The following is a 25,391-nucleotide window of genomic DNA, read 5'->3' as shown; positions in this document are numbered from 1 at the left end:
TCGGCCAAGCGGACGAACACAAATACAAAAGCGAGGTTGAACGTTCCCGGTGCTCGAGGGACTACCTCAGTTGTTCCCGCCAGCTAAGGGACCGACGTTGGAGTTCTCTGACATTACGTTTCCGCGAGTACTGCACTACGCTTTTCATTTCGATGGCCCGCTCCGAATTCGCAAAGGAGTACACTTTTTACGCGGGGAACAGTGTGTCCCGCGATTTTCAAATGTCAGTTTTATTTTATTTATTTCTCTCGAGGAGGGACTGCACACTCGGCGAACTTCGTCCTATGAATTTTACATGGTATCGCGGATGCGTTGACGAGCTATCATTATTCTCACAACGTAAACACTCGTGCGTGGGTTTTGCGAGTTACTGGTGAAGACTATCGGGAGGGAACACGAAATGATCGTAGTAGTGTTGGATAAAATGTAATTCGACGGTTACGATCGTAAATCGTTGATTGTCAATTGCAATTTACGATCGATTGTTTTTATTCGAGAAAATCGATTGTTAGTGGGAATTACGGTCGATCGATTGTTAATTGTAGCTGAGGGAATTTAATCGCGAAAATCAATCGGTGATTGAAACTGAAATTAACAATTCAAGAATGTAAACTGTTCGTGTTTTTTTCTTTTTTTTTGTGTTAATGTGTCGTGTGCAACGTGTGTGCGGTTTGTGTAATTTTTGTACGATGTGTGGGTTAGCTGTGTGGAATGTGTACTTTTTTTAGAGCATGTGGGATTCTTGGGTGCAATCTGTACTTTTTGTATGGAAGATGTGTTTGTTTTGTAGAATGCGAGTACATTTGCATTAATAATTACAAGCGATTAGTTGTTAATTGAAATTGCAATTGACGAATAAGTAATTGTTTCGTTTGAGTGCATTTATATGGGAACTCGACATATTACAGGCATAGTTTAGACTGCTTTTTAAAGTAAAAAATAAGACAAATATAACATTTTTATTTTTATATCATAGGCTGCCATGCACGGAAACTCAAGTCAATTTTTATATTACAAACATCTAAAGTTGAAAAAGTCCTGTTTTTTCACAGTGAGTACTGATTGTAACTGTCAAATTTCAACGACTTAAAACAGAATAAGTTACATTAAAAATAATGTAAAAAGCATTCACTTCGCTTCTTAAGTAGAATATTAAATCTTGTCTGAAAAAATTACACCCATATACTCTTGATGGTTCATTATTTACAACTTAGTACAATAAAAAAAATGATACCAGGATATTTTTAGGAAAAAGTAATACAATAATTATTATTAAAATATTTCTTCCGTAAATATATGTTACTGTCACAGTTTAAGTAAAAAAGATGGAAATAATAATCATAATATACAGAAAAATTACTAAAATTATTTATTTAATATTTCCCTGGTTGTGGTTAGCAATGAAATCAATCAATTATTTTTCTGGCCTGTACAATTGTTCGATTTCCAATATTATTGTTTCTACTGTACGTCTCAATATGCTTCAATTTTAACTGTATATTTGATACCAGATTAAGCCCTTTATAGACATGCATGTAAAAAGTTATTCAACGTATTACATAATAATAATTTTCTCTCCTCCTACAAATGCCACGAATAAATTCGTTATTTCGATACGCATTACTATATAAAATTAACGAAGAAATATTGAAATCGTGTTTCGAAGTGATTCCTTATATTTTGTAACGAAATACCAGGAATTTTGTAACATTAACGGAATCCGTTCGTCAAAAGAATGAATTGCATTTGGTGGAGCAGCAATTGACGGTAAGTCTAGCCATTACACGAACACTTCACTAGAGAACATCGCCGAGCGAATACAGTAGATAATGCCGAGTACAATCAGACAGATGTAAAGGTACTTCCATCGATTGCAATTGTAGCTTCGAATTTCAAGCACCGAGGAAGTTTTTAACTACACACGAGTCTCCGAGATCCGTGCGTTCGAATCAAGGAAATTTTCATCCCTAGAGTATCCAAAGAGTCAAATTTCTTTGAAATTCAATTTCAACGGGTTTCCCAGCAATAACCGTGGAACACATTTCTTCGTCGTACTCCAAACCCCGGGTTCCCACGTGTGCAATGTGCGGCGTAGAATATACTCGAGATGCCCCCTCGGCGTGCACTGCCTTTGAAAAGCGACCCTTTTTAACACCTTAAGGGCGGGCAAATTTCGAGCTGTAGGATGGCCCAGGACGGGCATTTGAGGAAAGTTACGCGCATACGGGGACGCACATTTCGCACCGTAGAATACTTCGGTTGAAAATATATTATATCGTATATATTCAAATTTATTATTAAATATCTCCCCAATAGGTAGATGGAAAAAATGTAAGATGGTCCGTAAAATAGGATGTGCTTCGGAAACTTTTCATGATTTTGCGTGTACACGAAATTGTATTTAATTAAGAAACTAGAATTATTTGGAATACAATAGGGATGATATTTGTTTTAGGGTTTTTACTGTAACTTAATGGTTGAAAGTAGAAAAATATTTTTATCGGTTACAAAGAAACATCGAATTTGTGAATGATTAGACCACTGAACGAATTTAAAGTAGCATTAGTTTAGCAATAGGAAATGAGTTTATTTAAGGAGATATAAGTAACTTTTAAGTATTGACATTTTCAGCACCAAATAACGTGTTGCCATATGTTTACATGTTTGTAAGTTTAGATAACAATAATGCTCCCATCTTACATTTTTCTAAACAATTATTTTCATATAAAAGTATTTTTATAACAATTTTTGAAAGGAGAACAAATATTTATTTGCAATTAGAGAGATTTTCATTAATTAGGAAATGGCTGAGGAAATAAAACGCAACGACGTTATAGTACACAAACTTATATTTTGTGTTTGAGAGTAAATAACCAACTGGTAAACCATACGGGCATGTTGGATCGTCGAATCGATACATTCTTATCATGTTTCCATCGAATGTAAACATAAATGTTCTTATATCACGGCAGCTTTATATCGTCCAAAAACTAACGCGCATCGACAGGAAACGTAACGATACTTGATAGCATGTTTCCCGTTGTTCATGTATGGCTTCTGTAGTACGGTAGGTTAGTCGCTCTTAAGGTGTCAAGTGCCTCAAGTGTGTACCGAAGTGTGTGTAGTACATGTAAAACGGGTTTAAAATAGGTGTGCAAGGTTGACCGACTAATCGCGATCGAAGGACGTTACAAGCGATAAATAGTTAATTTTTACTAATACAGCATATTAGCTATAGTCGTCTTAAGCGATGTATATTTTAACGTTTCGATTGTTCAGTGTGGGCTCTCTTCAGATTACAGTTATAGTGTTACTATCACTTTTCTTTTCGTATAGGTTCTATATTTCGAAGAGAATCTACTCCAAAGATTTGAAATGTTACACCGCATATGCGTCGCTTAAGATCTACTGTGTTCCACATTAGCACATACGATCTAAGATATTTATTAAATTTTCTACACTAGTCCTTTTGTTAAGCGATCTACCCTGCTGAGAATTATAAAAATTGGGCGTGAGATAGTTTCTTGAGAAAACTGTTGGACATGTCAATTTCGAACTTTGTACATCTGTTTATTTATGATTCGTCGTAATAATTAATTTTGTTGAATCAATAGAAGCATAAAAGAATTTGTATCCACGGATGATATGATAATTCATTTCTTAGTCTTTCTGAACTAAGAACAATTTTTAAAATTCAAAATGGAAAGAAGTGGATATTTGTACAAAATTGTAGAGCTTCTCCAAACGACAAAGCAAAACTTTTGTAAATATCGATTGGATCGAAGTGAATCATTCACTTTCTGTAGATGTCAGATTTAAGTTAAGATATCTATTGGTTCCTCACATATTGTTTTAAAGAGCTTAGAAAACGTTCCATGGCATTTTTTTTCTTCTTTCTACTATTAACCAATCATTCCCTTTGAATGAGTACCCAAAGTGATCATTCGGGAATATTCTTCTTCACAACATAAAACTGTCTATTATCGAAAAATTTCTTCTTTAAATTATCAAAAATAATAATCTCCAAATATTCTTCTTCACGACAAACAATTATTCCTTCCACGAAAATTCTTCTGCTTCCCATAAATATAAAAAATGTCCATTTGACACCATTCTTCATCATAACGTACAATTGTCTCTTACCCAAAAATTATTCTCTTCTCTAAATTATCAAAAATAATAATCTCCAAATATTCTTCTTCACGACAAACAATTGTTCCTTCCACGAAAATTCTTCTTCTTCCCATAAGTATCAAAAATGTCCATTTGACACCATTCTTCATCATAACATACAATTGTCTGTTACCCAAAAACTGTTCTCTTCTCTAAATTATCAAAAATAATAATTTCCAAAGATTCTTCTTCGCAACGAACAATTGTTTCTTCCACAAAAATTCTTCTTCTTCCCATAAGTATCAAAAATGTCCATTTGACACCATTCTTCATCATAACATACAATTGTCTGTTACCCAAAAACTGTTCTCACCTCTAAATTATCAAAAATAATAATTTCAAATATTCTTCTTCGCGACGAACAATTGTTCCTTCCACGAGAATTCTTCTTCTTCCCATAAGTATCAAAAATCTCCATTTGACACCATTCTTCATCATAACATACAATTGTCTGTTACCCAAAAACTGTTCTCTTCCCTAAATTATCAAAAATAATAATTTCCAAATATTCTTCTTCACGACAAACAATTGTTCCTTCCACGAATATTCTTCTTCTTCCCACAAATATTAAAAATATCAATTTGACACCATTCTTCGTCATAACGTACAATTCTCCATTATCCAGCAAAAGTGTCCATTTAGCAGTATGATTTTTCTTCAGTATAGAATTATTCCCGTGTTTCCCCGAAAGGTAGTCCTTCGATAGGGCATTGCTCGTCGGCCCACGTGCAAGTTTCTTACGCCAAGCTACGAAAGAAGAAATTCAACCGCGGATAATTAACAGCCCGGTCGTCCCCAACGAGAAGCCGTTTTCTCCGAGCAGACGTGTTCGCAAATTTCGGAAATACATACGTGTACCAGACCCAGACCAGAGAAACGCCAGTGGAGGGGGTGGGTGTGGGGGTTTAGGTAGGTACTGTACGATACAGGGTGCTCGTTTACGTCGTTACCGCGCAGGTATCCACAACACTCGGAAAGGACTCGATTCCGAGCGATGCGCTTTGCGGCAACGACGCCAATGCGTCGAGGCGTGGCGAGGTTAGTTTAGTTGGAAACATGCCTGGGCGAGCATAGCAAACACGCGCAACTGACACTGGAGGGACGGCCTCACGGCGGAGGCGTATACCTACGGGTACGTATAGATATACATCCCTCCGGTGTATATATACGTGTCCATCTCCTCCGCTCCGATATACATACGAGCGCCCGGTTGGCTACATATCTGTACGTGTGCCCATCGTACGTGGGCCGTAGGAATGGGCGAAAGAGGGGTTCGAATAACTCGGTCGTCGGAGACGACGTGGACAAACAGACGTGCCGACGTCCACGGGGACACGGAAAACACGACGGCGTCGGCGTAGGCGGCGCCGTGAAACGAGAAATCCGCGTTTACCCTCCGGCCAGGTTTTCGATTGTCCGGTCCGCAGCCTTCGCTCGTATCACGATGAAAATCGATCTGCCGGGACGAAAGCTATCGGAGCCCAGTGCAGACTTCCCGTCATGAAAATACGACGGGGCTTTTCCTCGTCCTGCCAACGCGATACACTCGATACCCTCGACCACCACCCACCGTGATCGTGCGTGTACCCTCCCCGATATACGCACAGCGGTATCGAATTGGAAACGATCGCCGGTGCATTTCTGAACGAAAGAAGAGGCTCGCGCGGCGGCTTTGCAGCCGATTCGTTTGACACTGGATGCACTCTCAGGGCACGAATGGATCGGTTTGCGATTCAACGTGGAGGAAAACGCGATGGGGTAACCGTGTTCGATCATTTGCAGCGTTTACCAGGGGTAGGGTTCGCGGATCGTTGAATCGAGGGAATTTCCGATTCATTGTTTCCTTGAGAATTAGAAAGAGCGGGGGGCGGGGCTCGCGAGAAGGTAATTAACCGCGACGGTCGGGACGAGGGTGCTCGGGACTGTTTGTACGAGATTGTACAGGAGCGTAGTTTTTGATAGACGTTTCGAGAGACCTAGAGTTTTCTTCGCTAGGGCGAGTCGAGAGTAGAAATAATATTTAGTTTAGTAGAAGAAGAGATGTTTGAATACCGTTGGTACGAACCGTTTTCAAGCTAAACGAGTAAACGAAGTATTACAATTGTAACTGCGGAAAACAAAGCGTGTAAATGTTGTTAATGGACACTGTTAGTGCTGTGAAAGGAATATTCTTCCTTGTGACCGAAGTATTTGTTTGTTGAGAGCGAAAGGAAAATTTTTACTCGTCACCGAAGTATCAATGTCTCGTGACCAATATTTTTTATCTCTGTAACAGTTTTTGTTATACAGAACAATATTTATACAGTTCTTTTTGTTTTACTCTTGTGAGTAACACTTCGATCACGAATAAAGATTTTCTGCTTTCTGGAGCACTGCAATTAGCCATTGTAAATAAGTAATATGCAATTTATAGTAGCAGTACATATAGAAGACATTCTGTACTAAAATATTTAGGTAGTCTTACTGGTAGTTTCCAGGTGAGATAGATGACTATGTATAATACGAAATTGATCTTGGACTATAAAGACCAATGTAGAAAGTAACGTATTTCATAAATTACAACTGTTCAATGAAAGGAGCTCTCTAGTAACTCCGAACGATAGACTGGTGATAAGAGAAGGTTAGCTACCCAAAAAAATAGTCTATGGTTATCCGTAGAAGATCTATCGCATGATATTGTGCTTTCTGTCCACCTCTCAAGACAAAAAACTATTCGCTATTCTCCACCAATAACCCCTATAAGGAGTTATATTTTGAGAAATTTCAAGGGATGAATATTCTTTAGATAGACATTTCCAGTTAGTAAACACACGTTCGTCATGAGTTACATTTTAATCATTTCCGGACGACCATACGAAATTCTAATCACAAAAGTGCTAGACACTGCCTCCTCCATTAAAAATTGAAAGGAAAATGAATCGTTTAACAATAAAGAAAATGTCAATCTTATATCACAGGGATGAAACGTAACCTAATTACCAGTATTCTTTGTGAATACACAATATAGAATTTTGTTCGACGATAAAATAATTCAATTTGTCGCGTACCAACGCGACACTGTTGCAATATAAGTTCAATTTTCACACAGAATATTCTTCATTGTGATCCTCTTTAGAGAATATTAATCACACGAAACAACTTTTACGGTACAGCCCTTTGTGTATTTCCTCATCCTTCAATACCATTGTTTATCATAACCGAAAACGTACCAATCCTTTATACAAACGGTATTATATGTTTTTCTACTCAACGTAAGCCATCCCTAGGATAATCTCGTCACTTCTTCGTGTTACAGAATGACGAAGAATAAACGACAAAAAGTGTCAGAACTGTCTCACGTATCCAATATCACTTATCTACCTTTTCTAAATATTTATTTCCAAACAGTTACATAATCAAAACAATAACCAAATCATACACTACAACGAACAAACACATACTATACCGAAGAACCACTCCCGTCTACCTCGAACTTCTCTCGATCGGTTCTCGTTCTATATCTACGAGCTGGTACTATAGACCAGGGTTTCCATCGTTCAACCCGTTAACTCCATTCGTTGCCTTCCTTCGTGCGTCGTAAATAATTTACCAGCGTCAGTGTATAGGGTAACCGATTTCATCCGATTGTAAACAGGTAACGTCTGCTTAATCCGTGGCGGAAAGCTCGAGCATAGTTTTGTGCGCCGTGCAGATGCGCCGTCATTAGAAGATCGCTCGAATTGGAAGGTTTGGGCGGCCTCGAGTTCGCGATCGATCGTCGTCGTCGTCGTCGTCGTGGTCGTTATTATTGTCGCGGCGCTGGTGCAAGTATCGGGGGCGCGGGAGCCATCGGTGACCGGGACGGAGCGATAAACGGGGAACAAGGGCCGTTTACGTCGTTCTTTTCGAACGATTTCATGCGTTACGTGTCCCTCGCGCCGCTAGGTGGATCTTACTTTTATGTCGCGCAATACGATCACGCTTCACGGCATACCGACGTATCAGGAGCGTCGCGACTCTCCCTCGCGCGTCGCGATCTCTTCCCCCACCCCACACTCTTTCCGATCACTCTTCCGGCGCCCGTTCCTGCTACACCCGCGCGACCGTCACGCGTTGTAAACGCGCATTTATACAGGTCTCAAACTGTCGGACAGTGTGTCGCTTGATTGCGCGTGCATCCATTTTGCCGACGCGCTCGTAAAACGTTTATGCGGCCCGGATCGAAGTTCACGACGTATCCGCTAATTTCTTCGTGTTCTCTTCCTTCTGCGTTTAAAGCCGGCCAACTTGTTGGTTCGTGAATTATTATTTATTGCGGTTTACTTTCTTTTTTTTTTTTTTTTATTCTTCGAGAGTCGTTCGTTCTTATTATTTTTAAGATTCAATTTTAAATGTGGGGATTACGCGTATTGGTTGTACATTAGGTAGTTTTTTCTTTATCTTTCGTATGATAATTTCCTTCTGCGTTTGAAGCCGGGCAACTTGTTGGTTCGTGAATTATTATTTATTGCGGTTTACTTTCTTTTTCTTTTTTTTTATTCTTCGAGAGTCGTTCGTTCTTATTATTTTTAAGATTCAATTTTAAATGTGGGGATTACGCGTATTGGTTGCATATTAGGTAGTTTTTTCTTTATTTTTTGTATGATAATTTCCTTCCGCGTTTAAAGCCGGGCAACTTGTTGGTTCGTGAATTATTATTTATTGCGGTTTACTTTCTTTTTCTTTTTTTTTATTCTTCGAGAGTCGTTCGTTCTTATGATTTTTAAGATTCAATTTTAAATGTGGGGATTACGCGTACTGGTTGCATATTAGGTAGTTTTTTCTTTATTTTTTGTATGATAATTTCCTTCTGCGTTTACAGCCGGCCAACTTGTTGGTTCGTGAATTATTATTTATTGCGGTTTACTTTCTTTTTCTTTTTTTTTATTCTTCGAGAGTCGTTCGTTCTTATTATATTTAAGATTCAATTTTAAATGTGGGGATTACGCGTACTGGTTGCATATTAGGTAGTTTTTTCTTTATTTTTTGTATGATAATTTCCTTCTGCGTTTACAGCCGGGCAACTTGTTGGTTCGTGAATTATTATTTATTGCGGTTTACTTTCTTTTTCTTTTTTTTTATTCTTCGAGAGTCGTTCGTTCTTATTATTTTTAAGATTCAATTTTAAATGTGGGGATTACGCGTATTGGTTGTATAGTAGATAGTTTTTTCTTTATTTTTTGTATGATAATTTCCTTCTGCGTTTAAAGCCGGGCAACTTGTTGGTTCGTGAATTATTATTTATTGCGGTTTACTTTCTTTTTCTTTTTTTTTATTCTTCGAGAGTCGTTCGTTCTTATTATTTTTAAGATTCAATTTTAAATGTGGGGATTACGCGTATTGGTTGTATATTAGGTACTTTTTTCTTTATCTTCTGTATGATAATTTTATCGAAGCGTTTAAAAATGTTTGTCTAACTTTGTCTATTTTGTTTGATCTTGATTTTGTTAAGAAATTGTTTTAAACATTTAAAATTGAGTGTTTCGTATTACGTGCGATTTAGATGAATTGGGGAAGAATAATCATAAAGGAATGAAGAAGATTGTTACTTGGAAATAAAAGTCTGTCGATAATTTTGTACTAAGTGTATACAAAAGTGAGTAAAAAATTTGAATAAAATAAAGAGAACTAAATGTTTGTATTCTTTTGTTATTTTTATTTGACTTAAACTTTGGACTTGATTTTGTGGGCACTGTAAAATTATTGACCGAATTTTATTTGTAACGAATAATAATTACTTATTCATATTTTTGTAAGTATTTTTTGCAAAGTATTTACAACGCATGAATTTCTTCAATATTTGTAAACACAAAATGGACAAAAATTCGTCGTGTAATTGTAAAGGATTGAAATTTTTACATATAAATTAATGGAAAATTATGAACACAACTTGTCCTCGAGGAAATTCAATTTGATGTGACTTAATTAACATATCTAACTGTTACTTCGATTTATGCAAGTGTTTGTAAATATTAACAGCAGTACACTACTATCTATTTTCTCTTGATCTTATTTCTATTTAATCACAACAGTTACTACCATACCACACTCAATGTTTATTGAACAAACACCAACAAGTAGCGATAATGAATAATAGTTAGAAATAATAGTCAATCCTTCTCGGTTGTACGACAAATTTTGTCTCACTCTGTATGTTCATACTTCCAACTATGTATAATAAAGAGCTCTTTTCTAGTTTACTCGGTAAACATTGTCACACGGCACTAATTGTTTTAATTCGTCCTAACTAGTCAGAAGATGGCAATATCGATCAGAAGCAGGTAATAAATTATCACGATCAATATTCAGAAACTTCGATACAAGTGAAAGTAATGCATAATGGTCGGACGCGTTCTTCAAACCATATTAAACTGTAACCAATACTTCACGAATTTTCAACATCGACTGGTCGTAAAATTAACACTCGTGCAAAAATATAATCGAAACCACAGTTAGTGTTAGTCCATTAACCGTTGATTTCAATTTTAACGTTTTCGACTCATAATATGGCTCCTCTTCAACGAAGAAACACATTCCAATGAATAATCGACATAATTAAATCGATAGAAACAATATTATAAACTTACAGATAATTAACGATCGTTAAAATTAGTTGCAATTTCCAATCAAGAATAATAATTTTCACAACTAATTTTAACAATCGATGTTTCCCTGCAATTCACTAATATCGATTCAACTAATTCTTATTTAATTACATCGATTATATTTTAAAACCGATTCCTTCGCATCAGAGTTTGAAAACGTTAAAATACATGTAAACTCTCGATAGTTAAACAAACTGAACGTGGTCTCGATTATTCGTACAAAAGCTTTTTAAAATCGCGTGAAACATTTTATCGTACATTTTCAATTTATATTTACCTCGAAAAGCAATGACCCTCAAAATCAAAATCTACCGGCAACGAAGATAAAACAGTACGATCGAGTCACGCGATTCGCTCGCTATCAGCGTTCACTGTGTTTCAGAAATGTGATCGTTGCTTTCCTCGAAACACCAACTCGTTCGAATAATTCCGAAAAGTACGCGCGTACGTACGATTTCCTCGTAATAACGGAGTGCGGTCAACGTTATTAGACAAGTTCCGCGAGCATAAAGATCCGTCAAAATGGTTTATTCAGAAATTCCGGGCATTACAGCGAAATTGAGAAATTCAGTTGCACGTTACACAATTTCTCATCTCGTCGTGAAAAAAGGCCAGCGGCATCGCGCGGAATGCCGGATCCGAAACGCCCACCGAGTTCTCTTGCGTCCGTGTAACGAGTACGAGGAGGGCGTATCCTTTCTCGGAAAATATGTTCGCCGTGGGCTACTAGTTTTAATTAAATCCGCGCTTTCTACCGTCCAGGTATGCCAGCTGTACAACCAAGACGATTAGCCGACGGTTCCCAGCGTCTCAACGTCAGCGCGACGCGTCGTACGTTTTAAACTTCCCTGGGTCCGAACTAAGTGTCCGTCTAAATCTTCGTTTCGGCCCGGCTGATTATTCGCGAAACCACTTAACTCGGAGTAAACGCTTCACGGCGAGATGTTACAAATTAAAACACAAGTTACGTTTTACCTGGCTTTCGGGAATTAGTACGCGCTCGTTTCTTCGGCAACCCGGTGAATTCAGCGAGCGCTTAATATCGAAATTAACAAAGACGAAAAAAGTGTCGGAACACTTCTCAACGAAGAAAGTCCGCTTTAAGGACGCGCCGAGCAAGATTTTATTAAATTCTTTCCTTATCGGAGAAGATAGAGGAAAAGTTTACTTAACTCTTTCGCGTAGAATGTAACTCTCTTCGTGGAACGCTTTGCTTTTTAGTTTCGCAAACAACCAGATTTCTATATTTCGGACGAACATTTCACTGAAAGTAATGTTTCGTTGAGAATCGTTCAATCGTTGTTAAAGGATATCGTCATCGGAATTGTCGAAAGAGCTCTCACTGTTTCGTATTGTAAAAATTAACGACCGGTAGCATCGCTATCGCGAAAATGAAATTTACGAGCGAAAAGGGGGTATTTTCTTTAAATTTTTAATACTGCTCGTGGATATTCTTCGCGGCTCTTTAGAACTTATATTTTCCCATTATAGATCGAAAAGTACAAATACGGAACGATTTTTAGGTTACTATTATCCCACTATTATTACTCTACCATTACAGTTACTATTATTGAAAAACCTATGTAATCCAAAAATCAAAAAGATACAGGCTTAAATATCGAAACACTGTCCATTTCGTCGATTCCTAACCTTGAACGAATGAAGTTCAATACGAAAAAAAAAGAAAAAAACGTCAATTACTCTATTTTCTGAAAATTTCCTTATCTCCACGTATAAGTGTATGTACATCTATATACATACACTTTTGTCTCCGAATTGATACGGATACGAGGGTCCCGGCTGTATTTATAAAAAGTATACTCCTCCGGTCTAGAGGGCGTTCGATGACAGGTGATCGGTTAACCCGTAGCCCAGTAGTCAACGCGTTAAAAATACACGTATCCCCCAGAAAATTTTCCTCGAGCGAGCGTCCGCAATTCCCAGCGACCGCGGGTCGTTTTTATTTAGACGTGGCTCTTCTGCCAAGCAGAGTGTGTGCACCGCCAGTGGATTGTGCAACGACGGCTTCCTTATTTGGCGTGAAACTGACGCAAAAGCCCGTAGTCATCCGACATCACGGTCGAGTGGTTATGGTTCGGTCCCATAGTGTCTTGCGGCGGGGTTTACGCCGCGTCGTACGCCGTAGGAAACACATTCGCTTTGGCCATGGTTTAAGACGGGTCGAAGGTCTCCCGGGCAAAGCTTCTGAATAGAGTTACCTAACGGCGCGCAGGGGGCCAACAAGCTGTCGGTGCTTGGTGTACGTACCGTATAGGTACATATTCACGACCAGCCGTACGAAATCTTCGATATGTACCAATCGTCGAGATGGTCCCGTAGTGGTAAGCCTGTGTAATGTTTGCCGGATGAGTGGCTTTCAACGGCATCTGTTTACCGGACGAACGGCTCCTTCCTAGCCGATAACTCTCTTTTTGCTCGTTTGTTGTTCTTTTACGGTCTTCTTCTTTTTTTTCTCTCTCTCTTTTACGCGCGCGCGATTTTCCTTGCTTAAGGTTACACCGTTACGGGAACTCGCAAAAAATCGTTTCTTTCTCATTTTTTCCCCACGAGTGGAAGTTTACAAGAGTGTTTTCCACCAAGTCCCACGCGGAAGCTCGACAAAATTACGGAGATATAAATTTTTTTCGAGACTAAAGTTTCGGCGTTGCTAGACGTCGATCAAAGGTAGGACGCCTTCTTGCTCGAGGATTTTAACTTTAAAGATAAACTGTATTATTTCTTCTTTTTTTTTATTATGCGATCGATCGGTTCTTTTAACATCGCAAGATTCGATGTGCTGTTCAAATGGAAGATTTTTGGATTTTTCACGCGTTTCTTTCTTTGGTCAGTTTTGGAAAATGCGGGTATTCCATTTTTGTACGTACAACCTTGTCAGTTTTGTCGACTATCGTTCGATTGGAAGGAGCTACAACAGTATGGCCTTCGAATGACTTTGTGTCTGAACTTTGTGTTTCGATCGTACTAGTTTTCATAGCAAAGGTCGTTTTATTATAGTCGTTAAGTTTATCTCGACGTCTAATGAACAATAAACAAATGAGACTATAGAAAGTTGTACATAAAAAATTGACGATGGCCACGATGGCTAATAAAAACACACACACACGCGAATTTAATATTATTGCCTAGGAGGACGTTCCGAACTATACGATACAAAATTTATATCGCTTCAATAACAAAAATAAGAATGAACAAATTGTACCATTCACTCTGAAGTATAATATTGTAGATTGGGTAAGAATGAACTCAGGTTTCTTGATGTTCGTCCAAGAACCGGTTCAATTTTACGGGTGATTTAATCGATTAGTTGAATTCATTTGTCGAAATAGTGATTGACAAAAAAAATAAAATATGTCATTTTGGCATTTAAAATTTCTACACATGACATTTTTCGTAAAAGGATCCAAACTTTGTCTCCTTTGTTTACATCATAGATATAACTCATTAAAGTCTACTACTTTGAAAATTATAAAATTATAAACACCTTGCGGCTTCCTTCTATATTTTTTCTACGAAGAAACAATCGTATCAAAATGAAAATATGTAGACGTATACTTTCTGTAATATAGTTTCATATATACTTCAATATATTAAATTACTCTTCCTAGTCCTATTTTTTTTTCTACAAAGGAATTTTGTTCTACATATTAATAGACATATTACCTTCTGCGATACAGTTTAATATACAATTTAGTATATTATTGTATATTACTTTTCCTATTGTTCTACTTTTTCTTCTACGAAGGTGTAATCGTACCAGAATGAAAATAACGTATACCTTCTCTACTACAGTTCAATGTATCATATTATTTTTCCTACTCTTCTACTTTTTCTTCTACAAAGAAATAATCGTACCAGAATGAAAATAACACATACCTTCTCTACTACAGTTCAATGTACCATATTATTTTTCCTACTCTTCAACTCTTTCTTCTACAAAAAAGTTATCATACCAGAATAATAACGACACATATCCTCCTTACTACACTGTAATGTATTACATTATTTTTCCCAAACAATAAATAAACAATAAAAGTTAAAATACCACGGAATCGTTACATTCCGAAAATTCGGGTTAAAATTTACGAGAGAAATCCTCAAGACCGTTTCAAATAAAAGGACTCGATTTTTCGATCCGAAATTACCAGACTGTCTCCTTAACCGTTTCACGTTCTCTTTGCACGAGCTCAGTTCGGTAAACGCTATTCGCAAGAAAACCTCGAACCCTTTCCGTTTCCTAGCACGAAAGACGGCCAACTTATCAAAGTATAAACAACGCTCGAGTTCTCCGGTTGTTGAACGTTTCATTTTTAAATTCTCGATGCGAAGTTAAATACGAGTCCCGCGAGTTTCTTGCTGCACTCCAGCCCCCACCCCCACCCCTTCAACCCGCTCCCTCTTGCCACGAGTTCCTTCAGCGGTTCGGCGCGCGGGAGAGGAAACTCGGCGAGGAAAAATACAGTTTCGTCGCGTGGTACACGTCCACGTACGGTAGAGAAAAATAATTTGTAAAATAAACTCGTTGGAATATATTCGAGACCTCCGTTTCGCCGCGAAACCGTTTCGAAAAATGCGAGCACCGTCCGTGAAATTTCAGCCTGATTCGAGACTCGCGCCCCGGCCATGTTTAAACAGCGGGCGAAGAAATAGAGGGAGACGTAAGGGGTAGACAGATGGTGGGGGGTGAGAGCAGTAGAGGGAGGGGGGGCACACACAGGCGGCATAGTCAGCGGCACGTTCGCCTTAAAAATTACCGGCAATATTTCAGACGCGGTAATACGCGGAGTTTAACTACACCCACCAAATAACAAGAGCAAGACGAATGAAGTACTTTGCCTTACATAATTCATTCTCGAGTTTCTATATACCCTATGGAACCGGAGGTAGTTTCTATGCGCCACCAGACCGCCTAATCATACGCGCTGAATGTTAAATGTCCACGTTTCTCGCGCCCTACCGAGCTTTGACTCGCCGAAGTATTCCGTCGGTCTTTTGTACCTGACGTGAGAGGGTGTACAATCATGGAATTTCACCTCTGCCTCGCTGTCGTCCCCGTCGCAGAATTTCATTGAATTAACTAACGTTGGAATTTTATCGTAAATCGTTTCGCGCCCTCCCCCACCGCCACGGATGCGAATTCCCGGAACGCTGATTTAAAAGGCAATTTACCGGGTGTGCGGAAACTGTTCGAAATTCTGGGTTACTAATTTTGGAAACGGAAACAAACGGGGTATCGCGTGTCTTGGGAACGATGCTCGCGGTCGGGCCGGGTCGAGCGGAAAGGAATTTCGACGACCAAGTATTTCACGGCGAGGATTTTACGTTCGGCTGGTAAAATATTGTTAAACCCGTGATCGAGCTACCAAGATGGATGTGTAACGTTGGGACTGAGATGTGTTTCGATACTGTTGGCGGAGTGACCTTTTTGGGTCGAATGCTTCCGAGGAACGTCTTCGAACGATTTAAGACTCAATAACGTGTGCAGAGAGACATTGATATCTCGACATCTGTCGATTATATTTATATTTGTTTAATTGTATACGTATCTCGTTGGAATGAAGTAGCAGCGACACTTGATTATCGGTCGGAACGTCAATCATAATTTGTAACTATTTCAGGTTAGAATTTAATAAATTATTCACAATCGTTCGTACCGAATCTTTCATATTTATGAGCTAGAAACGAATGTAACGGATATAATAGTAACATCAATAATTGCATCGAAGTGATGATTCGCGAACGAAAATAATTTGATGTATTTTGAAAATTAATTCTTATGATACATTTATGTGCATCTATTGATACTCGTCGATAATGATTCAAGACTTGATTATTACGTTTCAAATGAAAAATAATGTTAATATGGAACCTGAGAAATAATTTATAGTATTCGAACGTTTATCTTAATAGAAAATTATTCGTTGTTCATCTTCGACTGGTTATATTCTTATCTTAGCGTCAATGATGGTTGACATATAATTTGTGTAGATACTGGAAAACATATCAATAAGTGTATCTTACTAATATTAATGATAATTTATCTCAGTATCTAATATTTTTGAAATTTATTTACTTCTTTATTTAACTTCTTCGTCGCGTAAAAATTATAATGCTGTGCATAAAAGATAAACGTTAGTGTGAAAAAGAGATAAGATGTAACTTTGTGAGTCGCCATTTTAGGTTTAACCTTGAGAATTGATACAATTATTCATTTATTATCTTCTCCAGGAATTTTAGCGCATACGTGTACTTTTAGTTCTTACGTTATTTTAAATATTCAAACGTCCATATTCGCAATTAAATTTAACAATTGCAATATCGTTACACGATTGATACATTGGTATTAATTTGAATTTTTAATGAGTATTTTATCGGTTTGAACCCATCGATAGTGTATGACGGTATACGATCCGCTCTTTTTATTTTCTACTAAATGTGACGCAAGAATAAAATCTCGAATAAAGAAGTTGGCAATTAAGATAAGTTCATAAAATATGTACAAAATTTGGAGGCAATTGAATAACATAGGAGCAAACACATATTAATAACCACAAATACCTTCTACCCTGTATAATAAATCAGAATCAAAATTTACAGAAATGATTCGATAATTAGATACAAATTTTTATATATTTTCTGCAAAGTTTTGAAAGTACTTGTTTTGAACATTACGATATATTTTGATATACGCAGTAATGCTGTCACTTCCCTTAAACGTTTAAGTAAATCTAAATTGTAAGAAAGAATATGCAAACCTCCAACCTCTGACGCAGATCTCGATAAAATTACCAAACAGCGTTGCCCACCTCTCAAAGAATACTCGAAACTTATTACAAAAATCGTATCCGTAATAACAACGGCGAAAATGTCAAACAAACATTCCCGAAGAAAGTTCTCAAGGGCACGATACACGTCGCGTCGAATTTCTCTTAATTCCGTACGAAATAACTCGGCTCCGAAGAGGTTAAGCTTCATCGAAGGTTTTTATTGTTCGTCGGTAATTTACGATGACGCGACGCGCGCCTCTGATTGTTCCTAAAGCGAAGGACAATTTATAGGATTAAAGAGATCCATTAAAGCCTCCCCCGTCGGATTACCACGATACAGAGTGTCCCGCTTCGAGTCCCCGGCGCGAAATAAAATGAATAAAACCGTTTCTAATGATCCAGAAGGGAAAAAATAGAGAGGAGAGAGAGAGAGAGAGAAAAAAAGAAAAGAAAGGAAAAATCGGGCGCCTCGCGCGCCGAATCGGTGAAAATAATTCGAGTGGGTACTTCTTCCGTAACGCCGGCGGCTACGAGGGATAAGTAAGGGCTTCTGTCGTGGCTGTTTAAGCGGCGCAGCTTCGTGGCTAAGATTGGAGTTAGCTCACCCTCCACCGGATACAAACTATTGCATCGCATCGTCCGCCTCAGGATGTCCGATCGAGTTATCGTCTGGTACCCTCCTCTGTGTCTTCTTCATCTAGGAACGCGAACGTACCTCCGGGCTACAAACCACCCCTGCTGCTCGGCTATTCGCTTTCAACCCCCGCTGGCGCGTCACCCTCTCACCCCTCTACACCACCCCACCTATCCAGTGCCCTGCGATTCCTCTTCTAACCGGAGCTACCATCCGGTATCAGAATAATTCGCATTTATTTGCCGTGCGCCTCCGACGAGCGTCTCGAGTCGCCATAATGAAATGTCGTCGTACACAATAAAACGAAGGTGGATCCTTATATTGGCGGAATAAGGCTTTTTATTATGTTGCCTCGTGGACCCTCCCCGGGTCACAATATTATCCACTTTTAGACGCGATTTTATTACGTTATCAGTCGAGTATCGGTTCGTCAATTACGTTGGAAACTGTTGTAAGATTTGAAGGGTGAATAGAGTTTCATGGTATACGTGTATCAACTAGCGGAAATAAAATAACAGCGACACGCACGCATAAATTATAACGAACGCCTGTTTACTCGGTAATGCGTTTAAGACGAACTGTCTTTTTACTCGTCTCGAATCGTTTCGACCAATCTCCAACCAAAAGTCCCTCAATTGCGATTCTTCTGTATTTTATAGTCTCACACGCATTCGTTCTCTTTCATACTAGTTCTTAACGTTTCTCACTCGATGCATCTGGTCACGTTCGTTCAAACTTCGTCAATCTGGCGCCATTTCGATTGCTCAGTTCGTTTCTTTCAGACACTGTTCTTTCACGCTTTGGAAACACTTCATTCGGTCATCTATTCCAAACACTTTACATTTTCTCAAGATCAACGTACGAAATAACTCCAACATTCCATTGCGTTCTCACAATTATTTTCCGAATAGCTTCGTATAGTTTTTGCGTAAATCTTGTTCCGTTCGCATTGGTAGTTGTTAAATTAATAAGTTTGATCTCGAAGGAAGGAAAAATGTCCTTGATACAGTTCCGCCTCTAGAGATTGCGGGGCCCCAGGCAACTAGAGATTGCGACAGCTGCTACTTCTGCTCCGATATAATTATAAAGTTGTCAGGTGTTGGTCACTATAATGTACAATGTAATTGAAAAATCTGTAGTTTTTCAGGAAACTGTCACATCGCGATTATCGTCGATATGGTATCTAACTGAAATTCACTGCAAGAATAATATAGCTCTAGAAGTATGTTAACAAAAAGTATTCGATGACTCGCATAGTGCGACTACATTGATTTGTTTTTTTATAACATGTGGAAGTAATGAATAATAAATTCGGGAACACTGCGTGGCCCGTTTGTCCGGTGCTAAGGACAGTATTGTTCTAATAATTCTATGTTACAAACATACCAATACCTTATTATGGTTTCTTAACATCAATAGTAACGTAATTCAAAGACGAAAGTTTCGAATGAGAAATAGAAAATGAATTGTTGAAATTGTTGAATTGAATGAAATTATTGAATAAAAATTATAATTTGAATTATACAATGAAATATTTCACAGTAATTGGATAAAAATTGAACCATCTAATCGAATAGAAATTGCAAATTAATCGTTATACGTTTACTTCATTCGAAAAATATGTTACTCATCCTTATTCAAACAAATATTATTTTTCACGAGAAGCAGTTTAAAATTTGAACTTTTAAATAACAGTGTACATTGTACACATGTATACATATATTACATTTGACGCTATTCGATATAATAAAAGAGCTATATCTATAAAGTTTATTCATCTAATAAAAGTAAAATTTATATATTTTTTATTTGCTACATTATCAATGTCAAGAATACTAGTACACACTAACAATTATTAGAATCAGATATTATTTTATTATTCCGAGAAACTTCATCGGGAGTCATTCTAATGACTGATTATCCAATCAGCTATAAGAACCAAATAAGAACAAATACCTTCTTCTCGTTAGAATTATATGTAACGATTATCACTAATAACGATAATATTGGTCGAACCTCGAAGTATAGATATCGCATCAGAAAATGATTAGTATGTAGATTTCAACGAGTGTTACTTCGTGCAAAGTTAAATTATACTATGACATGCAAAAGGGTGCATAAAAAAGTTGTAAATCCACTTGTTACTAATCCGAGAAATGTAGTGCGAAAGAAAGGAAACTATCCGTGGTAATTATTGACACAAACTTCTCCGGTAGAAGTACGCGCGAGAAATAGTTCAGAGTGAAACGCAATTTATGAGAAAATCTTACGCCATCAATTAGGAAAAGCATTAATGAGAATCATAAAACGAAGATTCTTTGGTAAAGAAATTGAGCTTAATATCGTTCCAAAGTACGTTATTTGATCTAATTTCCAAGTGTTACACAAGTGAAAGAAATTAATATAAATATATGCAGTAGGTTGCGTATAATGAGGCTCTTGTGTATAATGTTACTAGGCATTATTTTCTGAAAAATTGAAATTTCATTTTCGATTCACATTTATCTCAGAAATGAATATTAAATATTAATTCTCTTCAAAATAGTACGTTAAAGTTTGAAACACCGAGAAGTTGAATTGTATTAATAATGATACTACTGGCAACTTTAAATTTGATTGCTTTTTAGTCTTAAAAATGTTCATATAAATATATTATTATTTAATATCGATTTGGTACTCTTTTTTATATCTGAACTCATTTCGTTAAGTTTTTCTGCGATTGGAACACTTGATAACAATTTATTTAGTTTCTCTTATAATATTTACTTCTCTTTATTTTACTGTTATTTCGACTTTTTTAATATATTGACTTCGTTTTATATCTCTTCTAGTGAATTGACAGCTAATTATTGAACAGTAACTACTATATTACACATCTACAGGTTGTAATGTATATTTAAATGATTAATTGATTTAAAATTAAAAATATCATCGTACAAACAAATATAAGTATCTGATAGATGAGAATTCCTCATCGTTCGTTTTTACATTCACTTTTAGCTTTTCTGTTTATATATTTCTTTTTCATTTTACACACACTATTAATAGTCTCAAGCTTCTTGAAGAGAGCTCATAAATGAAACCGAAACATTGAAATTAATATATCATTTTTTCACGCGTTCAAACATTTCACTCTGAAAACCAATAAAGAACTCTGCAGGTTAAACAAGGTTAAAACAAAACATACAATAACAGCAGGTTTAAATATTTTACTACTAATACGTATATAATATACAATTAAAGATATTAAATGATCGTTATAAGAATCCTTTAATAAATTTACATTTTCGCAGAAGCAACAGAGAAATTGAAGTTCGTGGAATTACCGTGGCTAAATTACGGTGGAAAACCATTTAAGAGACTTTCTTGGAGCGTTTCGAACGAAGTTTGGAAAATTGCTCTTACCAACGACTACCGGATACTGTAATAGGAAGTAGCTTCAAGATAATACATTACTCACCTGAAACAAAAGAAAAGACATTGTTACGATTTGTAGTGAACACTATCGTGTTATTTATATTTACAGTATGTTTACAGAGAATTCAAGAGAAAATTCAAAAATGTTTATATTCAACGGTGGTTCAACCGAAATATGGTAAAACCCATTTGCAAGGCGTATCACATGACCAGGTAGCTTAATTTGAAAAAATAATTGGAAATTCACTTTCAATTTAAATTTCCCCTTTCCAACGTATAAGGGAAAAAATACAATAATCAAGATAAATTTTGAACAAGTTTTTGTTACGGAAATACACGTTTTAATACTCCTAATTGTAATTTAACTGTTAGAGGAGAAACACTTTTTTATCTGGTCGATTCGTGGAATTTGTTCGTTTTTTTTTTTGGTTTATATTCCTTGTTTGTAGAAATGTTAAAAAGTGTTTCGAACAAATCTTAGAGGGACTTAAATTCTACGTAATAAAGTTAAATACAGCTTTCTTTGTACTTTCTAATAAATGAAAAAATTAAATAAAATCTTATTCGTTCTATTTCTCCCTGCTACTTTGTTTATTAATTCAGTCATCGTAGATAAATATTCGCAAATTCGTTGCGTCATCGATGTGTTAAAAATGCATTTTTCTCGTTTCATAACATGTTCAAATTTCACTAATTCATTCTTGAGAATATTTAAATACTTTCTAAAATTTTGCTTCCCTTCTATAATTACTAGGTCGACCAGTCCAAAGTAAGAAATTGCACTCCACACTATAACGAAGCCAACGATTGAGTGTTCGAGCGAAAAAATTTGTTCCACTTCCACTGGACATGGTAATAATATGCATACATATTCGTTCCATCCAAATTAAACTCTTTCCATCCGAGAAACCCACTTTATTTCCACTGACCAATCCAAATCACACGCAACCATTCTCGTTCGAACTGAACTTCAATGTAGCATACTTTTAATACACTCTTCTGTTACATTTCTCGATATTCAATATACCGTGTACTTCTTATTATCACTTTCAATAAAGTGTTTCATAAAACCGATGTCGTGGTTCCAACTTTATGTACAATTTTTTCAAACAGAAATTTAAATTTTCAAATTTTAGATAAAATTAAATATTATTCTTCTTCTCATTCCAAATGGAGTTATTAATAACTCCAGTGATTCTATTGATTTTTTTTACAATTTCTTAATTTAAATATACTTTTCTCGAAGCTTCTGCGTTCTCAACATCGAAGATATCTAATGACGCTTTATGGTGCACAATAATGACAGGAACAATAACGATATTAAACATAATGATTGTATGATTACTGTTAAAGTTGCAGAAATGTAACTAATCAAGTTGTTCTATTTCCTCCACTGTTAACTAGGGTTAAGTTGTAAAGCAACAATTCGACAAACTTTACTCTATTATGTTGTTTTCTCTACAATATATTACATTTTTGTGTAATTGAACTTATGTATTACTTACCGATCTATGAAGAAGGTAAATGTACTAATAAAGAAAAATGTCGAAAAATATTTATTACAGAGAAATACGTTGTTTGGTTACGTTTCGAGTATCAAAAAATAGAAAGTTTGTTTAGGTGTGCTTATGTATGTACATACATATGTATTCTGCAGAGAAAAGAGATCCTCGATGAAGTATATTGGGTCAGACAGTCCACATTCTACTAACGCGTAAGAAGTAACCCATTCCCCTTAATTTGAGACTATTTTCTTTTTTCTTGCAACATGTGTGGACTTAAACAAACTCTTTTAACGCCATTGAAAAAAGGGAAAAATTAAACGAACTGTCATTATTTGCATACTTAAACAACTTATTATTTAATTCTTGAATACTTGAACAACATTAAAGTCTACAAATTTTTTTGTTTTCTACCTTATTATTGTGAACAAAGTCGTTAAGACAACAAAAAATCATTAATTGACCGTAGATAAACACGCATAATTATTCTTATGAATATCTATTTTATTTTTCTTCGAATATCATTATGACTTTCAGAAATACTTACGGTATAAATAATTACAATATAACAGTTTATACTAAAGACACCCCTAAATTATAACACAAAAATATCGTGTAAAATCAAGTCACATACACTAACGACATTTCTTCCAGTAATTACTTTATTCTCTGTTTTAAATCATACAGTAGCGATAAGAATTGTCTTAATTTAACAAACCTGTAACATCTATCATTTATTCTAAATACCGTATTTTCGTACGAAACTGATCAATCGAATATACAAATATAGAATGTATCGAACTCTCCGAAGCAAGCCTACCTAAAAACTTATGCATCTCGTATCGTTTTCGTCGTTTCGAAATACTTCTTCCCAATCTTCTCAAAAAAAAACAATCAAACTGAAATGTACACATAGAAAGAAAAAAAAAAAAAATGAATCTAAACGTTGAGAAAAATACAAATCAATATGCAAGATTTGACACGAGTATACTCGTGGAGAATAAATCCTATATTATGTGAAAATTACCATCGAAGATACTCAAGAACGTGAGGAAAGTTCATTCGCAGATCTATACCGAATAATGTATCTAATAACATTTAGAAAGAAATCCACGTTTATACACGGTTTAATAGCGACGAACCAGTGAAAGTCGGTGCGAATTAATGCCTGGTGGACGTATTGCCAGGCAGAACGGTTCGGACGGGATCGATCTGCAGATTAAATTTTCATTTACCGTAACGCCTGTGCCTTTGCGTGGTAATGGCGTAAATTCGCCCGCTCGGCTGCATCGCTCGGGTTCATTAAAGCGGGCCGGCTCTCGTTTAATCCCCGCGAACCTACCGAAATCATGTTCGATAAACATTACCGCAATGCAGCGATTTTCTTTGGGCGACTAAGTTAAGAACGCTGGAGGGTTACTGGACCGGTTGGAGAATTTCGCTTTACAAACAACCCTCGATCCTTGAAAATTGCTCGCCTATTGGTTGACGATTACGGGCGGTGTCGTGCCCCGGTGCAAAAACTGAAAGCCGAAAATGCGTTAGGGTAGCACGAACTCGATGCTTGTACTATAAGGTCGATGTTAATCTCGGAGAATTTTACAGGGAAGCCTGTTTTCAATCTTGAAAGGGTGCTGTGTTTCCCAACGTTGCTTAAATAATAATGAGTTCGTTATGTATCATTCTTTTGATTCAACGACTTTATTCATCGTATCACCGACAAGCTGCGAGTATGGAGAAAAGTGTACGAATAACAACACTGTGGTTGGTGAAAGTCAAGGTGAAAAGATTCAGTGAATGTGGTGTTGCACGAACTGAACTTAGTACAATATGGCGAGGAGAAACATTGAAATTTTAATACAGGAGTGGAGAAAGCAAGAAAGGGCAAGATTCGGTGAATTGTTGCTTATGGTCTCGTACGAAATATTATGTAGGTACGGACAAGGGTGAGGAAGGTGGTGAAGAATGGTATATCTAACCTTGTAATATTCATGTATAGTGTGAGTCGCTTAATATGAGTAGAATCTGAGAGAATGTAATTTTACGTGGAAAAACGGAGAGAGAGAATCAATTTTGAAAATATGGAGGGTTAAGCACGCGTTGGACTGATAAAACTCGGTACAAGTAGATAACGGTAGATAGTTTTTATATTAGTTTAGTTTTTCTTTTTACATGTCAATGTTTTCGTGAAATATATTGAATATTTCATACGTTCGTTCGTGTTGCAGCTGTTTTCAAATTTCCCTTGCAAATGTTC

The 25,391-nt window shown here is 36.7% G+C and overlaps 1 protein-coding gene and 1 long non-coding RNA gene across 3 annotated transcripts in view; one reads left to right on the top strand and one right to left on the bottom strand.

Annotated features, from left to right (window-relative positions):
- Window positions 1–25,391, bottom strand: part of Bru3 (CUGBP Elav-like family member bruno 3) — a 517,352-nt gene that overhangs the window by 357,456 nt on the left and 134,505 nt on the right. The window lies entirely within an intron of this gene.
- Window positions 12,790–21,838, top strand: LOC143155046 (uncharacterized). Its single transcript, XR_012994312.1, has 2 exons — window positions 12,790–13,138; window positions 21,509–21,838. It is a non-coding gene; the product is annotated as an uncharacterized LOC143155046 (long non-coding RNA).

This window comes from Ptiloglossa arizonensis, chromosome 2 (assembly GCF_051014685.1).
Source record: "Ptiloglossa arizonensis isolate GNS036 chromosome 2, iyPtiAriz1_principal, whole genome shotgun sequence".
Taxonomy (NCBI): domain Eukaryota; kingdom Metazoa; phylum Arthropoda; class Insecta; order Hymenoptera; family Colletidae; genus Ptiloglossa; species Ptiloglossa arizonensis.
Note: the sequence above shows the minus strand (reverse complement) of the source record. Positions and strands in the feature narration are given on the sequence as shown.